At 45.8% G+C, this 22,930-nt stretch overlaps 1 protein-coding gene across 1 annotated transcript in view; it reads left to right on the forward strand.

Moving 5' to 3' along the window:
* Window positions 1–10,604: 10,604 nt before the first annotated feature.
* LOC126470281 (uncharacterized) overlaps window positions 10,605–22,930 on the forward strand; it is a 98,860-nt gene continuing 86,534 nt past the window's right edge. The window contains exon 1 of the mRNA XM_050098042.1: window positions 10,605–10,736. The gene's annotated coding sequence lies outside the window, so the exon portion shown is untranslated. The remainder of the gene's footprint in view (window positions 10,737–22,930) is intronic.

Here is a 22,930-nt window from a genome sequence, read left to right on the forward strand (position 1 = left end):
TTATTGCCGTTTAACCATGTTAATAGAGGGTTTGGTTCTCCTTTGGTATATATTTGTCCGCAATATTTTCTTTTCCTGATTTGTGATGAGCTTTACTCATCTTCTCATTTTTTGTAGCAGTTCCACATATGATGACGACAAAAGATTTTTGAGTTTGGCTTTGTTAAAAGCAATTTACACCAAAGCATGAAAGCATGAATTTAGTAGTTTAAAGAACAGTCTCATACGTTATGCATAGGTAATCAGTGCCACTAAGATAATATGCGAAAGGGAAAAGTGACTTTCATAAACTCGTCGCTATCCTTCTGTCGAAATATTTTGTTGGCATAGGAAGAACGTCGTCAGCACATCACTGATCATGTCCTATGCTGATGTTTAACCGAACAGTTCTACGAGTGCTTGAAGTCCCTTGTATGTTCTCAAGTCCACTTTTTCCACAGCCAAAGGTTGTGCCTTCTCAAGAGTGACGTATCAGTAGCGCCGGTTTCATAACAGCAGGCCTATGTATCATGAAAAAGGCCGTGCTAATCTGATTCAGCATGCTAATGGCAAGACCCGGAGTTGCTTTCCAGAACGCAACGCAGCTATGGATTTTCGTTGGCCAAGGAAATCTACTGTATCCCAAAGCGTAACTAAGTTATACACGTTCGCAATAAGAAATTATGGCTTTCATAGAACTGGCTTAAATAGCTGCACCAGTGTAAAGGTAGAAACAGCAACATCGTATTCTTAATGATTAAACGCAATTTATGCTTTGTCCGACTCGTCTTGCCTTAATTTATTGAAGCACCTTCAATGGCCAGAAACACATACACAATGTCGATGAATTACAGCGCTTTTAACTTACATGTTGTGCCATTGTACTTAAAGGCTACAAACCATTCTGCCCCTTCCGCTTTCATGTTCAATGCATATGTTTTGTTATTTACAGTTTGTGCCACGGTTGGTAACAAAGATGCGTCAATAAATTAAAACAAAACAGGTCTTGCAAAACGTAAATTCAATTCCACATAGACATAAACTACAAATCATTAATATATCATTATTGCAAAATGAGAATTGAAACATCAGCAATTTTGAATATGTAACAACATCTGCAAGCAAATAGAAGCCAAACAAGTCCTTTATACAAAAGAAGCTCCCTACTGAGAGACTATAACGGAATTCCTCTTCTGTGCTTAAGAAATTATTGAAATTCCGCAAATACGAGGTACGACCGAAAATAACGATCATAAATCCATAAGTTAAGTGATATTCAAGACCCTCGGAAAGTATAGGAATATGCGGCAGTCTGCTGACAAAACTGTGGCGGAGCAACACGAAAACAAATGACGTACACACTAACAAAGAATTACTTGAGTGTGAGGTCGCAAGTTCAATCTTTAGTGAGATTCATTTTAAAATGTTGTGCTAAGAGCTATGGCAGGAAAAATATTAGCTGCTAATGACTCACCATGCGCATCAGGAATGCGACAGAAAATGAGTGTGCTGGAGGTGCAGAGATCAACCTTCTATGGGATGTACGTATTACACTTCACAAAATGGGCGTCTTCGACATTCAAGAAATGTTCAAAACAAACCATCAACTTGCGCGATGAGCTCCGAATAAAATTGGCGTACCACAGCGATCACCAAAGTTCTCATTATCAAGAGCGAAGGCGAACTCCTTAGGAGTTACAAACCAGGTACGACGTTCATCACCCTTGAGGAATGCATATAGCATCATATTGGTGTAACGGCGTGATGAGAACTGATCGAATGTGATGGCATGTAATCGATTGCTTAACTGTCTGTCGTGGAGCTTATCAAGAAAGAAACTAGCTATCCTTTAAGGCGTAGCTACAAATAGTGCGATAATATATTTTATAGGCAGAAAAAAACAACATCCAGAGGCTGAATTTGTCCAGTGGTTCCAGGTGGTCTTAACTGCAATGCCACTCACTTCTTAAGAGGTACAGTTTGCTCTAAAATAGTATGATTCTTATACGCAGACCAGAAATGAAGCAAAAGCAAGCTATTTTGACGAGCTATTCGCCAAAAGCAGTGCTCATACCGTAGTTGTAGCTCTCTTTCGCCCATTTTCTCATTCTTTCTTGCTGTGACGTAAAAGTGCCCTACTGCCCTTCCAAGATCACGCGCAAGAGAAAGAATCGTAGCGGATAGAGCACCTTCAACTTCCCGCAGTACAATAAATAACTTTCCAGCCAATTTACGATCCAGATTAACAGTCGACATATTTGTATACGAATGTGTTAAGGCGATGATGTTAGTTGGTCTTGTTACAACTCTCTTGGTACCTCTAATTTATAGGTGCCCTTTGATATGCATTTCCTTCTCAAAACCCGATTGGTCGGAGTTAAATAAACATGTCCCTTGCCGAACGATGGGATAAGTTCGTTTATCTCATCTACAAATTTTCGGACTGATTCCGCAGATTGCAGGGCATCGACAAGTTGACGCTTTGTTTGAAACTTCGTTATCCCACGTCTTCCTATTCTGTAGCACTGCTTGAAGTTATGCAACTATCCACTGCTTCCCTTGAAATCACTGTACGAGTAATCTATGTCACGCGCAGTTTGATGCGTATAACGCAGTAGATCACTATCATGCACATCCTGTAAATCGTATCGAGCATCCTTGAAACGCGCAAACTCCAGTTTTTGTAACAAGTGCGCCTTGTCCTTCCTTGGATGTTTGTAGTTTTTCCTATTCTTTACACGGTCATATTGCTGCGGACTTATTCGAAATCTATTCATACTTGTTTCTTTTTTAATACGCTGCGGATAATAATCCATGCACGTAATTATGTTTCGTACCCGCTCCTTGGACAACGACTGTCCTTTACTATGTTTCACTAGAGATGGGAATGTGGCTCACAGTCCGACAAGGCTGGTGGACTACATGGCTCGACACCTGTTTCACTATCACTTTCACTTGTTAAGCAGGTCTCATCATCATTGTACCGCTCATGTCCACAGTACATGAGTAGAGCTTATACACCACCCATTCTACAGACTCATCTCGCAGAAACGCCAATATTTCATTTGTAACCTTTGTCTCATTCTGCGAAATTCCTTGGATTCCTTTCTGCCAAACTGTCGACTTCGGCAACTGTTGTTATAGATATAATGCAATGTTCGCTTTGTTTCTCTGCTTTGCATCAACACCTCTAGCACTGTAGTACTGTAGCATTGTTGTGAGTTACACGTCGAGTAAGCGGTTCAGCTACGCTCCGTAGCCTCATGCTGTGATCAACAATGGATAGCTCCAGTCCTGTCCCCTGTTGCCATTAGTAGCCAATATTGTGGCTGCATGGTAGACACTATGTGGGGCATCGAATGCTGTAAACGTCATTGGCCTTCTGCGACGTAGCACTCAAGAGGTCCCTTGTAGGAGCGCAACTTATGGCCCTGCAATGGTTCGTGTGAGCGTAGCTCTTGTGTAATAAGCACTCGACCGCGTGTTGTGTGCACACGATATTCTAGTCGTTGAGAAGCAGGATGACATTGAGTTTATTTCCATGACATTACGAAAATGGTTCAAATGCCTCTGAGGACTCTGGGACTTAACATCTGAGGTCATCAGTCCCCTAGAACTTAGAACTACTAAACCTAACTAACCTAAGGACATCACACACATCCATGCCCGAGGCAGGATTCGAGCCTGCGACCGTAGCAGTCGCGCGGTTCCAGGCTGAAGGGCCTAGAACCGCTCTGCCACAACGGCCGGCTGCATGATATTACGCTAGGCCAGTTAGGTGACGGCAGCAGTCCATGTGAGATGGTTAGCAAGCTCGTTGTCATCCATGACGTCAGTCCAGGGCTGCGGAAAGGAGGAGAGAAGAAATATTCAAAGGCAGTAGACCAATCGAAGGAGTAATAGGACCCAGAGACAGGAAGATCTGTAGCGGATAGGCACTTGGTGCAGGGAGTGGCAACTTACCCTTAACATAGACAAATGTAATCTATTGCGAATACATAGAAAGAAGGATCCTTTATTGTATGATTATATGATAGCGGAACAATCACTGGTAGCAGTTACTTCTGTAAAATATCTGGGAGTATGCGTACGAAACGATCTGAAGTGGAATGATCTTATAAAATTAATTGTTGGTAAGGCGGGTGCCAGGTTGAGATTCATTGGGAGAGTCCTTAGAAAATGTAGTCCATCATCAAAGGAGGTGGCTTATAAAACACTCGTTCGACCTATACTGGAGTATTGCTCATCAGTGTGGGATCCGTACCAGGTCGGGTTGACAGAAGAGATAGAGAAGATCCGAAGAAGAGCTGCGCGTTTCGTCACAGGGTTATTTGGTAAACATGATAGCGTTACGAAGATGTTTAGCAAACTCGAGTGGCAGACTCTGCAATACAGGCGCTCTGCATCGCGGTGGAGCTCGCTGTCCAGGTTTCGAGAGGGTGCGTTTCTGGATGAGGTATCGAATATATTGCTTCCCCCTAGTTATACCTCCCGAGGAGATCACGAATGTAAAATTAGAGAGATTCGAGTTGGCACGGAGGATTTCCGGCAGTCGTTCTTCCCGCGAACCATCCGCGACTGGAACAGGAAAGGGAGGTAATGACAGTGGCACGTAAAGTGCCCTCCGCCACACACCGTTGGGTGGCTTGCAGAGTATAAATGTAGATGTAGATGTAGACTGTTATCTTTCTTTAAGTGTTCGAAGACATCCGACAAGTACATCACCAGCCCTGGCTAGGAGCTCTGTGTAGGCTCCCTGTCACAAATATCCCAGTGGCTTTGAGAGGCTGCCAATGTAGTGTCTCAGCCATCACGAAAGGAGTAGTGGGCAGTGTCCCGTTAACGGATAGGTCACGACTCATCTTGTAAAGCGATTCTTTCCGTCTGCTCATCCGTCTCGTCTCTCTTCAATTTCACAAGCATACAGGATGTAGTTGTTTGATACAGTAATTGATATCGCACATTTCGTAGGAAAGTATAAAAACTTTTACTGTACTGTAATGAAACATTTTTATTTAGAAAAGTAAACTCTAACTTTTATATATTTATATTACCTCAGAGTACCAAGGGTTCTGTGCTAACATGAAATCATGCCCGCAGAACGCAAGTGACCTAAGAGTGAGCTAGCATGAACCAAAGAGAATTCAACCAGAACCATTCTTTTATCACCTTAGTGTTGGAGGATTGACAGTAATCCCCTCCACAGTGTGTTGTTGCCAATAGAACTGCCAAACAGTAGGAGATGCCACCGCTGTTTCTTTCTACAGAACAGCGGGAGTGAGTCTGCTTTCTAAAGTTGTTAGACACATACAATAGGTCGGGCAAATGAGGTGGTGTAGTTTGTAAGAGAGCCTCTCGCTACTTGTTTTTAACAGAAATCGGTCAGCAAAACCCTCCGCGTCGTTGTACACTCCTGGAAATTGAAATAAGAACACCGTGAATTCATTGTCCCAGGAAGGGGAAACTTTATTGACACATTCCTGGGGTCAGATACATCACATGATCACACTGACAGAACCACAGGCACATAGACACAGGCAACAGAGCATGCACACTGTCGGCACTAGTACAGTGTATATCCACCTTTCGCAGCAATGCAGGCTGCTATTCTCCCATGGAGACGATCGTAGAGATGCTGGATGTAGTCCTGTGGAACGGCTTGCCATGCCATTTCCACCTGGCGCCTCAGTTGGACCAGCGTTCGTCCTGGACGTGCAGACCGCGTGAGACGACGCTTCATCCAGTCCCAAACATGCTCAATGGGGGACAGATCCGGAGATCTTGCTGGCCAGGGTAGTTGACTTACACCTTCTAAAGCACGTTGGGTGGCACGGGATACATGCGGACGTGCATTGTCCTGTTGGAACAGCAAGTTCCCTTGCCGGTCTAGGAATGGTAGAACGATGGGTTCGATGACGGTTTGGATGTACCGTGCACTATTCAGTGTCCCCTCGACGATCACCAGTGGTGTACGGCCAGTGTAGGAGATCGCTCCCCACACCATGATGCCGGGTGTTGGCCCTGTGTGCCTCGGTCGTATGCAGTCCTGATTGTGGCGCTCACCTGCACGGCGCCAAACACGCATACGACCATCAATGACACCAAGGCAAAAGCGACTCTCATCGCTGAAGACGACACGTCTCCATTCGTCCCTCCATTCACGCCTGTCGCGACACCACTGGAGGCGGGCTGCACGTTGTTGGGGCGTGAGCGGAAGACGGCCTAACGGTGTGCGGGACCGTAGCCCAGCTTCATGGAGACGGTTGCGAATGGTCCTCGCCGATACCCCAGGAGCAACAGTGTCCCTAATTTGCTGGGAAGTGGCGGTGCGGTCCCCTACGGCACTGCGTAGGATCCTACGGTCTTGGCGTGCATCCGTGCGTCGCTGCAGTCCGGTCCCAGGTCGACGGGCACGTGCACCTTCCGCCGACCACTGGCGACAACATCGATGTACTGTGGAGACCTCACGCCCCACGTGTTGAGCAATTCGGCGGTACGTCCACCCGGCCTCCCGCATGCCCACTATACGCCCTCGCTCAAAGTCCGTCAACTGCACATACGGTTCACGTCCACGCTGTCGCGGCATGCTACCAGTGTTAAAGACTGCGATGGAGCTCCGTATGCCACGGCAAACTGGCTGACACTGACGGCGGCGGTGCACAAATGCTGCGCAGCTAGCGCCATTCGACGGCCAACACCGCGGTTCCTGGTGTGTCCGCTGTGCCGTGCGTGTGATCATTGCTTGTACAGCCCTCTCCCAGTGTCCGGAGCAAGTATGGTGGGTCTGACACACCGGTGTCAATGTGTTCTTTTTTCCATTTCCAGGAGTGTATTTTAGGGAGTCTTCCGATATGGTTAAGAAATATAAGGCTTCTCCTTCTTATCCTACTTTTGCTGCTTCTTCTTCCTCTTCTTTGACTTTCCATGCTAGAGGTTAGTCATTTTCTCCTTCCATTAGTCTCGAGTAATTCAGTCGACAGCTGTTAAGCCCTATACATAATGCTTTAGTTCTTATCGGGACCCACATTAACGCCTTCCTGTGACACTTGTCATTGCTCATTTTTTTAACATGTCCAAACCACTGAAGATTTTTACTCTCCAGTTTGCTTTTGCTCGTTATGGACTGTGTCACTTCCATATTTCCCATATTTTTTTATGTTTTGACCTTATTTTCACGGATGATCTGCAGACATCTTCTCATGAAATCTAATTCCACTGTCTTGATCTTGTCTCATCTTTTATTCATACGTGGCTTCATTTCTGCACCATAACAATCTTTTTTGGTCCACTAATTAATACTATTATTCCAAATCCACGTAGAGACCTGTTCTCTCGTTTACCCATCGCTATTTTGGTCTCAATATCTTTGTCACAGGTGCCACATTGGACTTAATACAACCTAAAACTTAAAATTTTCACATTTCTAGATTTTTTTCATCTTCAGGTACTAACTCTTTTTTCTTGTTGACCAATAAGCATGTGCTCTATCTTGTGAAAATTAATTTTTAGACTCTATCTAGCGCATTAAATCTGCAGTTTATCCAGCTTGTGCTCCATGTTATCTCTTCCGTTTGCGAAAAATAATTGGTCATCTGCACAAAAACATTGAATGCTTTCTGGCCTACCCAACTAACATACCCTTCCTGAGCCTTTTTTGTACCATGCCTCATGCGCTTGGTCCGTGTATATGTTAAAGTAATTAAGATAGTCTGCAATCTTGCTTAAGGGCTTTCTCGGTTTTGAAGATTTCTGTTATTCTGTTGTCGGCCGGAGTGGCCGTGCGGTTCTAGGCGCTGCAGTCTGGAGCCGAGCGACCGCTACGGTCGCAAGTTCGAATCCTGCCTCGGGTATGGATGTGTGTGATGTCCTTAGGTTGGGTAGGTTTAATTAGTTGTACGTTCTGGGCGACTGATGACCTCAGAAGTTAATTAGCATAGTGCTCAGAGCCATTTGAACCATGTTATTCTGTTTCTCATGTTTACTCTTGGTGCTGTCTCTTTGTATATTCTCATAAGAATATTAACTCATTCATCATGTACTTTTAGTCCCTTGATGACAGGCGAAATCTCAGATCTTGGGATGCTGTCATACTCTTTTTCAGCATTCACAAATGTCATGTGTATTTCCTTCTTGCTAGCTCCGTTCTTTTCTACTGCTTGTCTAAGACGGTGGATGCTATCCATGTATTATCTACCGGTCCTAAAGCCGCTGTGCTCCTCTGAGAAATTTCTCATAATCTGCTCGTTCTTTTCCTTAAGAATACTAGAGAAAAGTTTTTCTACTTAAGTTGTTACACTAATTCCCCTGTAATTTGAAAAGCACTGTTTTAGTATAACTCTTAGTACTATATGGTCTCACAGCTCTGTTTTAAACATGGTACCTGCAGTAGAGTTTCATTTATGTGTTCTCTCACAGTAGATCGCATACTTTGAAGGGGTAAATGATATTCTCTGTTACCTTATGATGGCTAACTGCACATTCAAGTTGTCTAAATACCTATAATCTCTCACCGAGAATTTGTTGTTTCTGCGGACTATCATCAAGTCAGTGATAGATCTAATACCTCAAGTTATGTCCTCCCAAACGCACATGTTCATTTCCTTGTGCTGAATTCAGGTATTTGCAAATATGTATTCTTATTCCCAACATATTTGTATCATTCTGTGACCAATGTTATTTACTACTTAATCTCCACAGTGTCCTACCAAATGTGTGTCGTCGCAGCCAATCTTACTGTTTATTGAGTGAGGTGGCACGGTGATTAGCACACTGGACTCGCATTCGGGAGGTCGGCGGTTGAAACCCGCGTCCGGCCATACTGATTTAGGTTATCCGTGCTTTCCCTAAATCGCTTCAGGCAAATGCCGGAATGATTCCTTTGAAAGGGCACGGCCGACTTCCTTCACCATCCTTCCCTAGTCCGATGAGACGGGTGACCTCGCTGTTTGGTCTCATCCCCCGAATCAACCAACAAACCAACCTACTGTTTAAATCTCCAAATAGCATTACCTCGTTATGGGTAGGTATATTTTTCGAGACTTCATTAAATTTGGTAAAAAAATTCTGTCTGTCGCTGCAAACTTCATTCTCATTTACTTCATATATCAATACTGTAGTAGTAGATTGTCCATATAGTATGAGACCCAGTTTTAAAAATCAGTCACTTACATATTTTACTCTTGTCACTTTCTTGGCTCATTTCGATTTCATCACTTATATGGCGTTTCTTCTCTTTTTCCCTTTTCTTCATTTCATTGGATACAACAACATCCAGATCCATCCTTTCAATCTCATTTAGTACTGAACGATTTGGCTGAGTCGCTATCACACTGGACTGTAGTTCGGGAAGGCTATGGTTCAAATCCTTGTCAGGTCATTCAGATTTAGGTTTTCCGTGATTTTTCTAAATCGCTACAGGCAAGTGCCCGGATGTTTCCCTTACAAAACGGCACGAATGGTTTCCTTTCCCGTTCTTTCATAACCGAGCTTGTTGCCGAGCTTGAGGCCGAGCGGTTCTAGGCGCTTCAATCTAGAAGCTACGGTCGCAGGTTCGAATCCTGCCTCGGGGACGGATGTGTGTGATGTCCTTAGGTTAGTTAGGTTGAAGTAGTTCTAAGCTCTAGGGGACTGATGATCTCAGATATTAAGTCCCATAGTGCTGAGAGCCGTTCAAACCATTTAATTCCGTCTCTGTACTCCTCAAAGAAAGGAGCAACCATGTGAGAATCTCAACAATGTTGCCATCGTGTGTCTTACACAAGTTACAAAATATTTATATTAAAAATTTACGGGTGATGGATCACGTCATGAGGAACAACTTTCGTTGGAGACAAAATATTGGCTCTGAGCACTATGGGACTTAACTTCTGTGGTCATCAGTCCCCTAGAACTTAGAACTACTTAAACGTAACTAACCTAAGGCCATCACACACATCCATGCCCGAGGCAGGATTCGAGCCTGCGACCGTAGCAGTCGCTCGGTTCTAGACTGTAGCGGCTAGAACCGCTCGGCCATTCCGGCCGGCTACAAAATATTCGCTGACACTTCCCGACGAAGCTTTTTATCGAATTTGACATATAGGTCTATACTACATACCCCAGTAAAGTGACAGAGCGACTTTCAACAAGGAAAATTTAAGAATTAGTGTCTCTAAGTGGAGGGAGATAGTTTCGAAGCGAATCGGGAACTTTGACCTACGCCCTCCCACGCCGAAAATGTGAGTGGATTACAGGCAACACATACTGCAAATGGAGACTGTTGAGAACCTACGGCAAGCTGCTTCTCAGGCGCATAACCGATAGTGAAAGGCGGCTCGCCTCGCCGGGAAACGTCAGCGAACATGTTGTCTCTAACACAATAAAAGTTGTTCCCCATGACGTGGTCTGTCACGCCAGACGTTTAAGGCAACAGACTGAATATGCAGCAGCTCCCAGCCAGATGCTCGAAGTTTTAGCCTGTCTAGTTTGTATGGAGTTAATACGGTACGTGGCTTGACGAGCGTGGCGCGTGCATGCTGTGTGTGTGTGTGTGCAGGAGAGGCGTGATGCGGGCGTGGCGGCTGTGGCTGGTGGTGGCGGCGGCGCTGCTGCTGGCGGGCGCGTGCGCGGCGCGCTCTGTGCACGGCCACACGGGCGCCCACGGGCTGGCGGTCGGCTACCCGGTGCGCGGCGGGCGCGCCTCCTCCAACAGCTCGCAGCCCAGGGCGCAGCTGGCACACCGCGCGCTGCTCGCGCTGCCGCTCGTGCTCCTCCTCTAGGTGAGTGGCGCGGGCACAAGTCTAAGGCTGCGGGCTGCGTACTTAGGATACTGAGCTGCCACTGTTACAAGAGTGCTGTTTTTCGTTTTATTCTTGCTCATGTATGGAGTGTAGCCATGTATGGAAGTGAAACGTGGACGATAAATAGTTTAGACAAGAAGAGAATAGAAGCTTTCGAAATGTGGTGCTACAGAAGAATGCTGAAGATTACATGGGTAGATCACATAATTAATGAGGAGTTATTGAATAGAATTGGGGAGAAGAGGAGCTTGTGGCACAACTTGACAAGAAGAAGGGATCGCTTGGTGGGCGTATTCTGAGGCATCAAGGGACCACCAGTTCAGCTGGAGAGCAGCGTGGATGGTAAAAATTCTAGAGGGAGACCATGAGATGAATACACTAAGCAGATTCATAAGGATGTAGGCTGCAGCAGGTACTGGGAGATGAAGAAGCTTGCACAGGATAGAGTGGCATGGAGAGCTGCATCAAACCAGTCTCAGGACTGAAGACCACAACAGCAACATATGTCACGTCTGCCGTGACATTAAAAAAAAAAAAAAGAAATTGGTCAAACAAAAACTGGCTACAGGACAACATCGCTCATAGGTCCTGCAATCAAAAGGCAAACTATTTGTCTGTTTGTTTTTTCCTCGCAGCAACTTCTGTTTGTACGCTAACGGAGAATTGTGTTACTGATCATTCATTTCTGTAATGCTTTCGGAGAGTGTTACAAATTTATTTTATTAATTAGTTACCATTTAGAGAACACAGTTCATCGTCATGTATATTTAGTTGTACTGTCCTTACACATTTGGTAAAGGATCAAAGCTGAGAGTACGTTAACATAATTGTTGACATTCTCTGATTAGAGATAATATTAAAACAAATTTACTGCAGACTTAAAAAAAAATGTTGTCCATTTACATACATGTATAGATAGATACACACATATATTATGAATACACACATATACATGAACATACACACATATACACACACACTTAGACACGTATATATACACTATGTGATCAAAGGTATCTGAACACCTGGCTAAAAATGACTTACAAGTTCGTGGCGCCCTCCATCGGTTAATGCTGGAATTCAATATGATGCTGGCCTTGATGAGAGCTTCCACTCTTGCAGGCATACGTTCATCAGGAGCTAGAAGGTTTCTCGGCGAATGGCAGCCCATTCTTTACGAAGTGCTGCTCTGAGGAGAGGTATCGATGTCGGTCGGTGAGGCCTGCCACGAAGTCGGCGTTCCAAAACACCCCAAAGGTGTTCTATAGGTCAGGACAATGTGCATGCCAGTCCATTACAGGGATGTTATTGTCGTGTGACCACTCTGCCACAGGCCGTGCATTATGAACAGGTGCTCGATCGTCTTGAAAGGTGCAATCAACATCCCCGAATTGCTCTTCAACGGTGGGAAGCAAGAAGGTGCTTAAAACATCAATGTAGGCCTGTGCAAAACAATAAGAGGTGCAAACCCCCTCCGTGAAAACACGACCACACCATAACACTATCGCCTCAGAATTTTACTGTTGGCACTACACACGCTGGCAGATGACTTTCACCAGGCATCCGTCATACCCACACCCTGCCATCGGATCGCCACATTGTCTACCGTGATTCGTCACTCCACACTCCTGAGCTCAGCAAACAAAACGAACGGGCGACCAGGGCGGACGAGGCAGTTACACCGACGGCACCACAGACGCCGACGCCAGCCTCTCAGCGACCGCCGACGCGCGGCCGCGGGCGCGGACCGCGGAGAGAACGCCTCGCGGGGGAAGGGGATTTAGGACGGCCGCCCGCCCTCAGGAACTCAGTTCGTCAGCGCACCTGACGATGGTGAAATGTCTGATCGCCGAAATATTGTGCCCGTTGGACGCTATGGGCCGGCAGTACACCCGTGGACTGTTCGAGCAGGTACAATATTAATTTTGCAGTTGAGAGCCTGATCGCCTTTACTAGTCTTTTAAAAAAAAATCTCAATTTTGCCAGCACCTCACCTCGTTGCAAGATTCCGAGATCGTGTGGCGACGATGACGCACAATGTTGGTGGTATCTGACGATTCTGAGTCGAAAATAATGTCACCAGATCCGGTATACAGGTGCTGCAAGAAATCATGGGACTTCTGTACTTCCGCAGATGTCGTCGTGAGCCTGATGTCGTGGAACCGGAGTTCTGAAGTGTGCACAATTTGGAAATACACGATATTGACTTACTTACCGAATACATTCGTCTATTCCAGTGGTCAAACTGCTCCCGCGGGCCACATGTAGCGCGAATTGTGCAGCTCGCGGTTTTCAGCCGTATTTTATAATAACATGCACCTAACAACCAACAGCTTTATCCACAAATGTCAACTAACGTTAAGGCCTTCTTATGAGTGTAGTTTTCCAGCTCAGTATCGAACAAAAGTATTTAGAGACACAGTAATATTTTGAGACGTGTTTAATTTTAATTGAAACTGGTGAATTCTGACGTGAGCCTAGTTGGCCGTTGCCTGAGAGGCAGGTGGTAAGTAGCGTGGCCATTGACGGGTAGAGGATGTAGAAGTGTGAATGCTTTATTGCTTGCCTTCCAGTAATGAGAACTCATCGGCATAAGTGACTCTTGCCTATCAGGTGCTATAGTATAAATTTCGATACGGAATCAACCTGGATTTATGAATGTCATTATAGAAATGCTCATCTTCAAATGCGGTACCTACGGAGTCTTAGGGGCATGAGTGTAGATATTGAGGACAGTGTACTGAACAACATTAAGTATTTACTTAATTTACAGACTAATAATTATAGCTATTACGAGTTGTTTGTTAGGTTGGTTAGCTCCTCCAAGTGCATGTGGCAAAAACAAGCCATTTATGTTTATTTTCCGCTGGGCAGCATATCAGGTACCGAAGTAAAAATGCGTGGACGCAGAACAGATAGTCTATACTACAGGCATTGTATTGTATTGTGTGTTAACCGGGGACCTAGAAATGACGGTGAGGCTCCGTCCCCGCCGCAGCCGCAGTGGTCCACAACCCCACGACGACTACCGCAGTCCACTTCACCCCTCCGCCGCCCCTCACTGAACCACTCTTTCAGGGTTATTGTACGGTTCGGCCCCCGGGAACGTCTCACAACAGACTAGGGTAGCCCCTATGTCTGCGTGGTAGAGTAACGGTGGTGTACGCGTACGTGGAGAACTTGTTTGCGCAGCAATCGCCGTTATAGTGTAGCTGAGGCGGAATAAGGGGAACCAGCCCGCATTCGCCGAGGCAGATGGAAAACTGCCTAAAAACTATACACAGATTGACCGGTTCACCGGCCCTCGACACAAGTCCGCCGGGGACCAGGCGCTCCTTCCAATCTGGAAAGCCGTGCGTTAGGCCGCACGGCTAAATCTACAGGCATAGTCCACTTCATGGCGCAGTTAGGACCGTGCAGAAAACATCAGGTAGTAAATTGTGTGACGTGTTTCCGTGAAGACTATTAGGCGCAGAAAAAAATTTACACACTAAGTGGGTACATATTAAAGCACCATTTATCACAATTTCTGTACCTACATCCCAAACACCCAGTGTCTGTAGCAAGAAATATGAATTTCAACGAAGACTGTTGTAATATAAAGCAATGAATAGAAGAAAATTGACATTCAAAACGTGTAGAAAACGTTTCCCATATTGCATAATACATTTGAAAGTAAGTACATTTGCCATTATTCATAAATTAATCATCTGGTCATACAGACAACACAACCCTTTATCAGGTAATATTGCAGCGTCACACTGTGGGGACGATGAAGGTGGCAGCAAGCTGAAACAGAAAGCAGAGGACATGGAGTGTTCCGAATGGTGACGACTTTTAACGATCAGTGCTAATTGACTTCCTTAGTCGAAAGAGGCGTGTTAGGTTTTTTAAACTACGGCCAGTAGCAAGAACGTACAACACTGCCTATAGTTTACTTTTTGCAGTTATGGCCCCTGTTAGATAAGTATGAGTGTACTGGATTTTACGACACGGTTACTCCAATAGAAAATTGAGGCAACTTCCCACACTCTCGTTATTGTAAAGTATTCTTTTGTGGCTTCAGCTGCAAGTTCTATGAGAAGCGCATTGGACGCTCCACGTAGTTCTATTTTCCTCCAACATTCTCTTTCTCTTACAGTTTCAATCTACCACCTCTTTCAGTACAACCATCGATACAACATTTATAACTTGATTAGCGCTCGCTTTCCGAATCATGTTGCAGTGCACATTCGAAAACAGCCAACACTTGACTGTGAACCAAATCACTAGCGTTCGGGCACTTCCTTACATACCGTTTAGCCTTCAAGTAGATCTACTGAACTACTTGAAACTTGAAACTTCCTGGCAGATTAAAACTGTGTGCCGGACCGAGTCTCGAACTCGGGACCTTTGCCTTTCACGGGCAAGTGCTCTACCAACTGAGCTACCCAAGCACGACTCACGCCCCGTCGTCACAGCTTTACTTCTGCCAGTACCCCGTCCCGAGTTCGAGTCTCGGTCCGGCACAGTTTTAATCTGCCAGGAAGTTTCATATCAGCGCACACTCCGCTGTAGAGTGAAAATTTCATTCTAGATACTTGAAACTTGACTATATTATTGACCAAGTGCGAACCAGCCTAAATGAATGGCAGGCGCCCGGTTCATATTAGGCGACGTTTTGCCCCGCATATTTTCTCGGAAACGTTTACTAGCGAAACCGGACTAATTTCTGCACTGCTAGTCTAGTCTAAATAAGAATCGTTAGCCTAACTCCGACCCGCGGTATACGGTTAAAATAGTCAGTATTTCTATACCACTACTTGAAGCGTTGTAGCAATCCAATTACGTCAAAAAAATTTGCAGATCCAGTCACTAGACCTGACAACGCGTAAGCTGTAGGTGGTTTAAAGCAATTCCTGCCTGCACAATCAAAACAGGATAACAGTTCAAACGCAACAATGGAGCCGGCAAGACTGCTGCTGGACTCGCTGCAGTCAATTTCGTCGCTGTCGCTGTTGTACGTCGCAGACATGGCTGGACATGGCAAAGAGGGCGAACTAAGGGTTAGTCAAGATCTCGCCTTCTCGCCGTCCTACCGGAGTACCTGGCCGACGAAGTGCGAAGCGGAAAGAAGAGCGAGAAGAAGATGAAGATGCAGCAGAGCTACCAATGCCAACAGCTTGGCCACGTAGCAAAGTACTGCAGCAATACGGTCGTGTGCATGAAGTGTGCGAACGCACATGGTACACGCGACTGTAATAAGTGGCAAGATGGTGCTCAGAGCCGGCCTCGGTGGTCGAGCGGTTCTAGGCGCTTCAGTCCGGAACCGCGTGACTGCTACGGTTGCAGGTTCGAATCCTGCCTCGCGCATGGTTGTGTGTGATGTCCTTAGGTTAGCTAGGTTTAAGTAGTTATAAGTCTAGGGGACTGATGACAGATGTTAAGTCCCATACTGCACAGAGCCATTTGAACCATTTTTTGCTGCTGCGAAGTGCGTCAACTGCGGCGGCACACACGCTGCAAACGATCGTCGTTGTACCTTTATAAGGAATTTGGGCAAGCAGAAGCGGAATAAGAAGACTGAGGCTCCTAAACCTGAAGTGGCCCAACAAAACAAGACGGCCGCCCCCCCCCACCCCCCCCCCCCCATCCAAGAAGGGGAGGCGGGCCTCGCCACCGCAAAGAAGACGACTACGACAGTTCCCGCGAATCGCTACAGAAAGCCACGGACGAAGCCGTTGCCGCACTTAAATCCGCTATGGCGGAGGAGAGGGCGGAATTGGAAGAGGCACGCTGACCCTTGCGACTCGCAAAGAAGAGGCGCCGACCCCCATTAGGAAGGGGGTAGACGCAGAAACTCAGACGACTGCCTCTCTGGCCGACGCGGAAACGCAGGTTGCTGGAGAGGTTGTCAAGGAAATGGAGGAGGTGGTACAGCAGCCGGAAGAAGAGGATGGCGAAGAGGCAGCGCGCGACCGCTACGGTCGCAGGTTCGAATCCTGCCTCGGGCATGGATATGTGTAATGTCCTTGGGTTAGTTAGGTTTAAGTGGTTCTAAGTTCTAGGGGACTGATGACCTCAGATGTTAAGTCCCATTGTGCTCAGAGCCATTTTTGAAGAGACAGCACAAGTCACTGCTGTCACTGCTATGGTCCGAGAGGAGGCTGCCAAACACGGCAAACACGACCACCTGCCGCTGCCGGACAACCCGCGAGCAGCTAAGCAGGTGATGAACATGCTGGCGCAGTAGCTGCGAGATGGTACATATCCGTACCGCTACCATCCATACCTTTTTACCCCTCCCGATGTTCCCAAACCCCCTCTTCCCCGTCATGCGGGTCTAGGCGCTACAGTCTGTAGCCGAGCGACCGCTACGTTCGCAGGTTCGAATCCTGCCTCGGGCATGGATGTGTGTGATGTCCTTAGGTTAGTTAGGTTTAATTAGTTCTAAGTTGTAGGCGACTGCTGACCTCAGAAGTTAAGTCGCATAGTGCTCAGAGCCATTTGAACCAACCCCTCTTCCCCACCAACCATATGACTTTGGTTGGGTAGCTGCAAACCTGCACAACGTCATCTCTAAAAAAGACCTAGCACTGATTAATTCCCATCCGATCTTCACGCACCGGGATTGTCAATGCATCACAGATGTGGTGCCAAGAGCCACGACCAAGAAGAAACATCGCTAGATCTCATAGCACATACAACTTATTTTATCCTGCCTTGCTTGGGCAATTCCAGTTTTTCCCTTGTCCCAGTTACAACTACCAACCCATTATTTTGGAGTAAATGTCATAGGACAAAGACTCCTCTTTTTTTAGGCAACCTCTGGGAGGCTGTCATTCACAGTGAGCAAGGAGGAGGACGCAACAGCGTAACATCCGCCTCATACACGGTCCAGTCACATTAACGTGACCAGTGCCTACGTTCGACGTCAAAGTGCAGCATGAGCAGTAGAGGGTCTATACAGTGCGTCAGGGGTACACGGAAAACAGTGCAGTCGTTGCCGTAATCCGAAAACGGAGAGATTTGTCTGCTGGCCAAAAGGGCATGATCTTTGCTTTTCGAGCCAAGATGGACGTATTTCTGAAATGCTAAATTCGTAAATTGTTTCCGTGCCGCCGTAGTTAATGTATAGGATGCATGGTGAAACAGCGTTGTCTAAAAGCGTCACCGACTCAACTGTGGTGCACCACTGACCATAGTTGACAGGGGTCAACGACTGCTACGGGGATGTGTTCGAGGGGGGGACCCAAAAGAAACCGGATTGTTGTCATAAAAAATTTATTGACGAACCTTTTTACAAAATTATTTCAGTCACCTTCAATATACTCTCCATTACACGCAATGCAATTTTCAAGTATCTTTTCCCACTGTTGGAAGCATGTTTGGAACTCTTCAAGTTCGATATTGTCCAGTGCTCTTTGCGAAGATGTTTTCACCGCTTCCCCATCGTCGTAACGCTCCCCTTTTGGCTTTTTTTTCAATCGTGGAAATAGGAAAAAGTCGCACGGAGCTAGGTCCGGCGAATACGGAGCGTGGGGAACGACAGACCACCTCTGAGATGCCGAATAGTGGGTCACTAGTAAGGCCGTGTGTGCTGGTGGGTTGTCACCTGATCGCCAAAGTTCCGGGCGTTTCCTTCTCACATCCTCTCGCAGACGCCTTAAAACTTCCAAGTAAAAGTGCTGGTTAACAGCCTGGCCAGGTGGTACGAATTCCCGATGCACAATTCCACGAACATCGAAAAAGACAATGATCATCGACTTCACATTTTACCTCACTTGCCTTGCTTTTTTTGGTCTGGGAGAGTTGGGAGTCCTCCACTGGCTTCACGCTTGCTTGGTCATACCCGTAACACCAACACTCATCCCCTGTAATGAGTTTGTTCAACAAGTCTGGATCACGTGCAGTCTCTGTTTCCAAATCCTGACACACATTCATGCGGATGGTTTTTTGCTCCTGTGTGAGAAGGCGCGGAACAAATTTAGCAGCAACACGTCTCATGTGCAAATCCTCACTCAAAATCCGCTGGCACGAGCTCCAACTGATTCCTGTCTCTGCTGAAATTTGGTCGATCGTTTGGCGACGATCCTGGCTGATCTTTTGGCGGACCTTTTCAATGTTCTCCTCATTTCGCGATGTTGAAGGGCGTCCAGAACGAGCTTGGTCTTCAACACACATCTCACCACCTTTAAAGCGCTCAAACCACTCGAAAACCTGTGTGCGGCTCATAGCGTCCTCCTGGAAAGCTTCTTGAAGCATTTGGTGTGTCTCCGTGCAGTTTTTTAAAGCAGGAAACAAAATTTCACACACACTCTTTGTTCTTTTAAAGTTGCCATAACTACTTCGCAGAGGTAACCCGCCAACAGTCAGAGAAACACAATACCACACTTGCACGTTCAGCTTTACACTGACGCCGTCTGCACAGCTGTTTCATCATGGTCTCTACAAATACCGTCTAGCGTGAGAACCCTGCACTACGTCTGCGAGTGGAAGCGCCCTCGGAGTCCGGTTTCTTTTGGGTCCCCCCTCGTATGAGCGAATAGACGTTCAACTGCTGAGCAACTGAGAGCACGGATGAACCAAGGGGCTACCAGCAATATTTCCTCAAAGACCAATCAGCGAACTTGGCTGCGTGTGGGTCTCCGCAGCAGATGCCTAGTTCAGCCACCACACTGACTGCTGTTCACCGGCGAAGAAGCCTGGAATTTGCACACCAATAGCGCACGTAGCCCTATCGGGGGATCACGTTTTATGCTCCAACGGACAGATGGCTGTTGGTGTGTATGGCACGAAACGTCTGAAAGCAAACACTCTGCCTGAAACGTTGGTAGGATCGAGGCATTTTACTGATCAATGAAGATCACTCATTCCCGACTTTATACCCCTTCAGTTCCAAAATCTTCGAGAGTGAATTGCAAAAAGGTGTTCTACAAATCTACACCCACTTGAATAAACACCTGAACATTCGTACAACCGTGTGAAACTGTCAGAAAATACCTTCTTTAGGAGCCTGTTCAACTCGCGCGTCACATTGGCTTCTGTATCGGTTATGTCTTCAAATCGTTGACGCTTCACGTGAATTTCTGCACTTTGTCGTTTAGTGGTAGGTCCTGAAAAAACCAAGTCTTCTCAGCCATGATGATTTTTTCCGGAAAAGAAATTACGGCGTTTTGCATACAATCAAGTAGCGAAAGGCGTCCACGCGCCATTGTTTCCCTTCTGGAGTCGAGGTATGTGGCACTTTCTCTTCTTAAAAACATTCTGGAGTATATCTTGAACACTTGCTTCAGAGATGTTCTTCCGTTGCAACTTGTGACACACTACGGCCGTACATCCACTACTTAGGCCTAACACTGCCTGCTCACAACTGACTGGTATAACGCATGCCTGTTTTCCACAGCTGCTACCGTAGTTGCTACGTGACATCTTTTATATGCCAAGAATGAAATCAGTCTCAGAAATTTTTGGATACGTATTGTACACACAAGACTCTCCAAATATCACGACTTCATAGGGCTCACGACTTGCTCCCTACACCTGCGAGGGGTGTCATCCGAGTCCTCTAATGGGAGAGCTCCCAGACTCTCCACTGAATTTTTTTAACATCTATGCAATTCACAGAATCAACTTCAGGAGCAGAATGTAGGCACCTCTTGCAGCAATCAGGTGAGGCTGTGAGCGGCAGTCGGGAACTGAAATAAATCCAATTTAGATAATGGACAGGGGACAATACGTATGTAGTTTGTGACATACAGGAATTTGGGCTGGACGGGAAGCGTGCTCGGATTGCCGAAGTTGTGATGGCAATACCTCGCGATAAGTGGGAAATCTAGATCTAGTCGTCGCCCGGCACAAATTTCCATTTGTCAGCAATGGATTTACTTCAATTTCCGCTATGCAGCTGATGTCGGATTTCCTCTTTCGTCATATTCGTAGTATGTTTTCCATTCACGATTTTCTCCAGCCTTCGTGGAGCTGATGAACGACATAGAGAAGGCTTCTTGCTTAATACTATTTTTGCCGAACCTCTATTGGCTTACAGGCCCGCCGTTACTGGTGGTGTGGTTTATTGTTTAGCCCTAGGAGAATTTTTTACATTTTAACTTTAATTTTTTAGTTGGCATGTAGCCCTATACAGATCCGGCAAAAATAAAAATTAACAAACAACCTTGTCTATATACGCCTGCCTTCGTAGCTCAGGGATCAGCGTGCCTGTCTGCTATGTGGAGTGATGCCAACTGGGCAGCTACTTCACGGGGAAGAAGCGGTTCCAAGGTGAAGAAAGCCGAAAACGGGCGGGAGAGCGGTGTGCGACCCCAAGCCCCTCCATACCGCGTGCGATGACGTCATTGGCAGAGGATGACGTGGCAGTCGGTCCCATGCGATTGACTCATTAGGACCACAACGAGGAGTTTTCCTTTAGTGTGTCACATACAGGGTGTTAAAAAGGTATTTCATATTTTGTGAGGTGGCAGTATGGACCAAAGCAGAACAAAATATCCAGAATACAAGGACTCTAAAAGCAGCAGTTGTGCATCTTCGCTACTATGAAAATCATTTCTTAAGCCAAGTTTGATTCCATCGAAACAGTTGTGCGCAGCGACTGGGGTGTATTTCAAGGAAGGAAATGTGTTCAACAATCAGTCACAAATTCAATATGTATTTTATTGTAGATCTAGATTTCATCTATTGAACAGAGCGTTTAAACCGAGTCCCGTAGAGTCGTCAAGTTTGTGACAACACAGTCGATTTTTAAACTACATTCCAAGGTTCTGACACTCTGTATTTCAGCTATTGAATAGCTATCATCAGTATTAAAAAGACTTACAGTCTGGTTGTGTATGTGTTAAAGTCGTGTACTAACATACTTTGTATGTTGTCACGAAGTCGCCGAATCTGCGTGACTCTGTTTAAATACACTGAGATTAACTATTCAATAGGTGAAATCTACATCTGCAAAGAAATACAGATTGGCTTTGCGACTGATTACTGAAACCCCTGCCCTTTTTTGACGTCTCTTCTACTGAAAACTCGTTATTACGAACGACCTACAGAATCTAGTAAACAAGTGAGAACACATTCCTCTGTTATTGACCACTGATACATAGCACGCAGTAAACATTTGTTAGTGTTGAACAGTGAACCGTATTCACAGTTCTGGATAAATTCAACGCCTAGATTAGTTCGCCTGATAGACTAATAGGACCTTATATAGTTCCCATAAAAAACGTGTAATCAGAATAAAGATAGAATGCTAGATTGCATTGTGCCTCAGAATACTAATTGGTCACAGTTAGGAAGTCCGAGGCTCGTGGTCTTGCGGTTGCGTTCTCGCTTTCCGCGCACGGGGTCCCGGGTTCGATTCCCGGCGGGGTCAGGGATGTTCTCTGCCTCTAGATGACTGGATGTTGTGTGTCTTTCATCCTCATTCACTCGCAAGTCGCCGTAGTGGCGTTAAAGAACCTGTGAAGCGGCGGCCGAACCGCCCCGCGAGGGGTCTCCAGGCCACCGATGCCATACGCTCATTATTACAGGTAGGAAAATCACAAAGGCTGCAATTAAGATATGATTTGAACAAACTCCTCGCTGAAGCTATTCTGCCCATTTTTACCATTGTTTTTCTCCTTTATTATGAAACCAGACGCATAGATCGCAGCAGGAGAGAGGTGAGTGATCAATTTGGAGATCGTGACGGTGTTAAAATGTAGCACAATACGATGAAATAAGACGCAGTGCACAGCAGAAATAATGGGAGTTCGAATAACAAACAATTTAGACTGCAGGGTTTTAAGAGACTTATATATTATAGCACGCTGATGACGCTTAACTGAAATTACAGCGGAATTAAGCTGCTGAAACATGTAACCAACTTGCACAGACAATTAGCGATACTTAAGATACGTACTCAATAAATAGTAAGTCATTTAAATCATTACCAATACTATTATTCATAGTTAAGTTAAAATAAATTATAGCGTTCTGACATGCATCTAGACAGAATAAGGAGTGGGAAGTAAGTAGGACTCTAAGGAACTTCGTTGGTTCTATATAAAAGAAGAACGAAATTAATACATCTACTGTAATTCGTCGAGATGAAGGATATACATATGTCTCTGCACAGTGCTTAACGAAACGATGAAAATTCCTTTATTACAATATTACCAAACAAGGTGACTAGCGCAAGAAAC

Source organism: Schistocerca serialis, chromosome 1, assembly GCF_023864345.2.
Source record: "Schistocerca serialis cubense isolate TAMUIC-IGC-003099 chromosome 1, iqSchSeri2.2, whole genome shotgun sequence".
Classification (NCBI taxonomy): domain Eukaryota; kingdom Metazoa; phylum Arthropoda; class Insecta; order Orthoptera; family Acrididae; genus Schistocerca; species Schistocerca serialis.